General features: G+C 46.0%; 1 protein-coding gene across 2 annotated transcripts in view; it reads left to right on the top strand.

The window, feature by feature from the left end:
• LOC122563748 (mitogen-activated protein kinase kinase kinase 5-like) overlaps positions 1 to 6,587 on the top strand; it is a 167,369-nt gene that overhangs the window by 111,126 nt on the left and 49,656 nt on the right. The gene's annotated exons all lie outside the window — the stretch shown is intronic.

Raw genomic sequence — 6,587 nt, 5'->3', positions numbered from 1 at the left:
ATTCCTGAAGAAGGGCTTATGCCCGAAACGTCGATTCTCCTGTTCCCTGGATGCTGCCTGACCTGCTGCGCTTTTCCAGCAACACATTTCCAGCTCTGATCTCCAGCATCTGCAGCCCTCACTTTCTCCTCATATATATCTTTCTAACCTCCCTTCAGCTATTCGCCTTTTGAATTGAATGTGATAGCAAGTTCGTCATTCTCCCCACTCTCTGGGAGTTAGCAGTGACTGTCTGTTATGCTTGTTGTCCCAAACTTTGATTTTCCTCATAGATACATTTTCTTTACTTACACTTACACTTTCAAAGCCTCACACAAATCTTGGAAGACCTCTATCAGGTGCCATCTCAGCTTTCCTCTCGAGAGAGTAAAGAGGTTTGCAGACAATTAGAACCTCCCCGTTGTGGTATCATTTTTACAAATTTCTTTGTATTTTCTCCAAAGGTTCTTTTTCTCTTGTTGATAATTTGACGTACAGAGCTGGGCAGAATTTTAATTGGCTGGAATTTCACGCTCTCCTGATTGGTGGGTTTGAAAGCTGGGGGTGATTTTCTTAAATCCAACAGGCAGCTTACCCACCTATCCCTGCTCTCTCCACCCCTTCAACAGCAGTGGAATTAGCATCACATGACTTGCCCACCAGTGCAACAATTGAGGCCCTTCAACAAACAATTAATGGACACTGACGGACAGCCGACCACTGCTAGGTTAAAGCCAGCAGAGAGAGAGGCCTATGCCAAGCAGTCAGTAAGGCAGGTACCTTGTCCCAGCTGGTAGTGGGCAGCTGGAAAGTCCCACCTTAACTGGACACCAGGTCCGTTGCCTCAGGTCTTGCCTCACACTCGTTTCAAATCCTGATCTCACCGCCTTGCTAACCCTCAAATATTCTCAGTTTCAATTTATCACAGCTTTCCATCTCTTTGCCCAGTTTCGCTATCAGCCGTGGCTGCTGCTGTTGCTATGTTGAGAGATGCTGGCTCTTGATTGGTTGGCAGCTCTATGAGGTGGAATTTCCTATCGCTGAGGGACAGAAAGCCACCTTTGGTCTCATTACTGAAGCCCTGTGCTGCTAATTGACTGATGGGCAGCCACTTATACCCTTGGCCACTTACCCACAACAGTGCCTGGTGAAATTCAGCCCATTATGCAGCTTTCTACTTTTAGAATAGGAGGAGGCCATTCATCCCATCAAGCCAGCTCCCCCATTCCATTGGCGTCATAGAAATGTATAGCATTGGAACAGACCCTTCGGTCCAATTCATCCTTGCTGACCAGATATCCCAAGCTAGTCTAGTCCCATTTGCCAGCACCCGGCCCATATCCCTCTAAACCCTTCTTATTCATATACCCACCCAAATACCTTTCAAAATGCTGCAATTGTACCAGCCTCCCCCACTTCCTCTGGCAGCACATTCCATACACGCACCACCCTCTGTGTGAAAAATTTGCCCCTTACATACTTTTATATCTTTCTCCTCTCACCCAAGACCTATGCCGTCTAGTTCTGGACTCCCCCACCCCAGGGAAAAGACCTTGTCTATTTAACCCTATCCATGCACCTCATGATTTTGTAAACCTCTGTAAGGTCACCCCTCAGCCTTACGGCACGGTGGCACAGTGGTTATGGGCGGCACGGTGGCACAGTGGTTAGCACTGCTGCCTCACAGCGCCAGAGACCTGGGTTCAATTCCCGCCTCAGGCGACTGACTGTGTGGAGTTTGCACGTTCTCCCCGTGTCTGCGTGGATTTCCTCCGGGTGCTCCGGTTTCCTCCCACAGTCCAAAGATGTGCAGGTCAGGTGAATTGGCCATGCTAAATTGCCCGTAGTGTTAGGTAAGGGGTAAAAATGTAGGGATATGGGTGAGTTGTGCTTCGGCGGGGTGGTGTGGACTTGTTGGGCCGAAGGGCCTGTTTCCACACTGTAAGTAATCTAATCAAAAAGTAATCTAATCTAATCAGCCTCTGACGCTCCAGGGAAAACAGCATCAGCCTATTCAGCCTCTCCCTATAGCTCAAATCTTGGCAACATCCTTGTAAATCGTTTCTTTCAAGTTTCACAACATTTTTCTGATAGGCATGAGACCAGAATTGCACGCAGTATTCCAACAGTGGCCTAACCAATGTCCTGTACAGCCGCAACATGATGTCCCAACTCCTGTACTCAATGCCCTGACCAATAAAGGAAAGCATACCAAACACCTTCTTCACTATCCTATCTACCTGCAAATCTACTTTCAAGGAATTATGAACCTACACTCCAAGGTCTCTTTGTTCAGCAACACTCCCTAGGACCTTACCATTAAGTGTATAAGTCCTGCTCTGATTAGCTTTCCCAAAATGCAGCACCTCACATTTATCTGAATTAAACTCCATCTGCCACTTCTCAGCCCATTGGCCCATCTGATCAAGATCCTGTTGTAATCTGAGGTAACCTTCTTCGCTGTCCACTACACCTCCAATTTTGGTGTCATCTGCAAACTTACTAACTATACCTCATATGTTCACATCCAAATCATTTATGTAAATGGTGAAAAGCAATGGACCCAGCACCAATCCTTGTGGCACTCCACTAGTTACAGGCCTCCAGTCTGAAAAGCAACTCCCCATCACCACCCTCTGTCATCTACCTTCAAGCCAGTTCTGTATCCAAATGGCTAGTTCTCCCTGTATTCTGTGAGATCTAACCTTGCTAATCAGCCTCCCATGGGGAACCTTGTCGAACGCCTTACTGAAGTCCATATAGATCACATCTACCACTCTGCCCTCATCAATCCTTTTTGTTGCTTCTTCAAAATTAGACTTGGACCACTTTGTTCCAGAGTCACCCAAAAATATATTCTTGGTTCCTCCATTTTCTTGTCAGTGTATGTTCCCCCTTTGGAGAAATCACCGACTTGCGTTCTGTCAGATTTCACAAGGAGGCTGGGAATTCCCAGCTCTACCTTTCTGCCATCCTTCTCAGTGCCTTCACTGCCATGATATTGTCAGGTTGCTGGTCTGACACCTAGTCCAAGATGAGATATAACTCCCCCAAGTCTGACACTGAGCAAACTGAAGAAATTATCTTCAGTCTCTGCTGCAAACTCTGTTCCTATCCGCACTATCCTTTGCTGGCCACTATACAGGCCTTGTGACCTCTGATCAATCCTGAGCTGAGCTCGGAACCCTCATTTCATCAAGTGCCAGGGGCACCTACTTCCACTGCTATAAATTCATGCCTCTTTGCCACTTCCTGACCCTATTTGAACCTAAGAATTAGGAACAGGAGTAGGCCTGACAGTGCCTCAAGCCTGCGCCGTCATTTGACAAGATCATGGCTTATGTGATTGTGGCTTGAACAGCCATTTCTCTGCTAAGGTGATAGATTCTCAACGAATAGGGGAGTCCAAACCTATCTCCCTCTGCCCTATCAATATCAATGACACACAGCCTCACTGATTTCTGTGGGAAAAGAAATAATTCTCCTCATTACGTTTTTAAATGGGAGATTCCTTGTTTTTAAACTACGTTCCCGAATCCTAATCTCTCCCGTTAGGATAAACAGCATCCACCCTGTAAGGAATGAGTTGAGTGAACATTCTCAGAGTTGTTTCTGAGCTGCTGACTCACTCACCCATGAGTTTCAAACTTGATGATTCCAATTTCCTGCCTTCCAAACTGCATAATCATCTCCCTAAACTTCAGCGCATCTGAAATTCTCTTACCTGTTCCTAAACCTATACCAAACCATTCATCTATTGCCCTCGTTCTTGAGGACTTGCAAATTTCTTCAATTTAAATTGCTCATCCCTTTATTCAGATCCCTCCATGGCTTTAGTTCCTGAATCCACAATCCTCCTGGATGCTGTCTGACTGTGCCCCCATCTGCAATACCCATGACCATCTCACCATCCTATTCCTGCACCACTGGCAGATGTGTCTTCAGCCATTTCGATCTTCTGCTCTTGACTCCCATCGCTAAACCCTTTTTTTCCCTTCCATACCCTGCTTCACCCTGAAGACTTGACTTAAAAACCCGTCCTTTGGCCAAGCAACACTTATTGACCCTTCAGTGTATTCTTCACAAGGGCAGGTAACGTGCATGCCGCACAAATACCAGACGATGACCAACTGCAGCAAGAGACAATCTAATAGCCGCCCCTCAACATGCAATGGTATTGCCATCACTGAGTCTTTTGCTACCAACATCTGGGGGTTACCACCGATCAAAAATTGAACAGGACAGGTCATATAAACACTGTGGCTACAAGAGCAGATTAGAGACTTGGAGTACTGCTATGACTAACTCACCTCCTGACTCCCTAAATGCTGTCCCCATCCACAAGACCCAAGTCAGGAATGAGTTGGAACGCTCCCCACATGCCTGGATGGGTGCAGCTCCAACAACACTCAAGAAGCTTTACACGCAGCAGCCTGCCTGATTTGGCACCACGCCCACAAACATTCACTCCCCCAGCACTAGTCTACCACAGCAAGATACACAGAAGATACACGGCACCTTCCAAACACACGACTGGTTCCATCTGGAAGGACGGGGGCAGCAGATATGTGGGAACACCATGTCCAGTAAGTTCCCCTCCCAGACACTAACCATTTGGAACTATACTTCCTATCTTGAGTCACAATTCTGGGTCTCCCTCCCTAACAGCGCTGTGGGTATCCCTCCATATCAAGGACTGTAGCAGTTCGGGAAGGCAGCTCACCACCACCTTCTCAAGAATACTTAGTGATGGATAGTAAACACTGGCCTTACCAATGTTTCCTGCATCCCTTGAAGGAATTCTTTCAAAACTCATGAGCAGATTTTCTCCTGTTGTTTTCTCCCAGATGAAGCTTTTCTCTCAAAATACAATGAAATGTGAAAGTGAACCACTGATTTCCAGATTAATTCTTCACTGGCACAGCAGATAGAATTACAGAATTTGCAAATTAGTGTTAATTTCTCTACATCATTTCCAGGAAGCAAGCTGCTGTTGTTGATTAGTTAAAGAAATTACGATAACAACGACTGCCTGCTGCTGCTGCTACATCTGTTGTTTTGTTGATAGTTCCTGAAGCTTCCACACATTTGGCAGCCACATGGTCCGCTGCTCATTCGCAGAAACCTGTCGCCCCCTGTAGTCCATCCTCAGCATTGCCACCGATATTCAAATGCACGAGAGAACTCAAAACATAGACTGTTTCACAAGGAGAAGGCAGCAGAGCTAAGGGCTTGCGTGTCACAAAGGTAGTGTCCCTACATCTGGGCTAGGAGGCCAGGGTTCAAGTCTCACCTGCTCCAGAAGTGTCTAATAATATCTGAGTGGGTAGAAGAATCTGGAAGAATATCAACACACATGACTATTCAGCTCAATCTATATGTGTTGGTGTTTATATACCAGCCCTCTACTCTTATTCCATCCGTATCCTGCTTTGAGTCTATATTTCTCGGGCAGGTCTTGTGGTCCAGTAGGTACTGTCCCTGCCTCTGGGCCAGATATTCTGGGTTCAAGTCCACCTCAGCACTTGATGGTGTAACGCAGCTAGACAGATTGGTGACTGATCTGTAGGTCCTTCAGATGCTCCACTGGGAGGCAGTATGAGTGGGTAAGATCCCTGCTAGACCACATGCGAATGGTAGGAGCAACCCAACAGGCCCCATGTTAGAGGATTCCATGTGCCAGGTCTTAGCAAGAGCAAGCAGCATCCTTATTCTGACGGACAGCTGTGTGCACTCATGCTTCTGAAAGTATCCACTGTACTACTCTCAAACTTGACCTACTCTTGGGAAATAAGGTAGCGCAGATTACTGAGGTGTCAGTGGGGAAGCACGTTGGGGCCAGTGACCATAATTCTATTAGTTTTAAAGTAGTGATGGAAAAGGGTGGAGCGGATTTAAAAGTTAAGGCTCTAATTTGGAGGAAGGCCAATTTTGACGGTATCAAGGCAAGAACTTTCAAACGTCGATCGAGGGCAGGTGTTTGAAGGCCATTTGGAAAGTGGGAAGCCTTGAAAAATGAGATAACGAGAGTCCAGAGACAGTATAGTCCTGTTAGGGTGAAGAACAAGGCTGGTAGGTGTAGGGAATGCTGGATGACGAGAGAAATTGAGATTTTATTCATGAATAAGAAGGAAGCATTGCTCAAGTATAGACAGCAAGGATCGAGTTAATCCCTAGAAGAGTATAAGGGCAATAAGAATATAAGTAAGGAGGGCAAATAGGGGACAGAACCTTGGCAAGTAGGGTTAAGGTGAGTCCAAAGGGATTCTACGAATACATTAATGATAAAAGAGTAACTAGAGACAGAACAGGGCTCCTTAAAGATCAGCCAAGCCACTTATATGTGGACCTGCAGTGATGTGGGAGATATTAAATGAGTATTTTGTATCAGTGTTTACAGTAGAGAAGGATTTATAATGTAGAGAACTTGGGAAAATAAGTAATGACATCTTAAAAAATATCCATATTACAGAGGAGGAGGTGCTGGATGCTTTGAAATGCATAAAGGTGGATAAATCCCCAGGACCTAGTCAGAACTCTGTGGGAAGCTAGAGAAGTGATTGCTGGGCCTGTTGCTGAGATATTTGTATCATCAATAGTCACAGGTG

This window comes from Chiloscyllium plagiosum, chromosome 27 (assembly GCF_004010195.1).
Source record: "Chiloscyllium plagiosum isolate BGI_BamShark_2017 chromosome 27, ASM401019v2, whole genome shotgun sequence".
Classification (NCBI taxonomy): domain Eukaryota; kingdom Metazoa; phylum Chordata; class Chondrichthyes; order Orectolobiformes; family Hemiscylliidae; genus Chiloscyllium; species Chiloscyllium plagiosum.
This window is presented reverse-complemented; position numbering and strand designations above follow the sequence as displayed.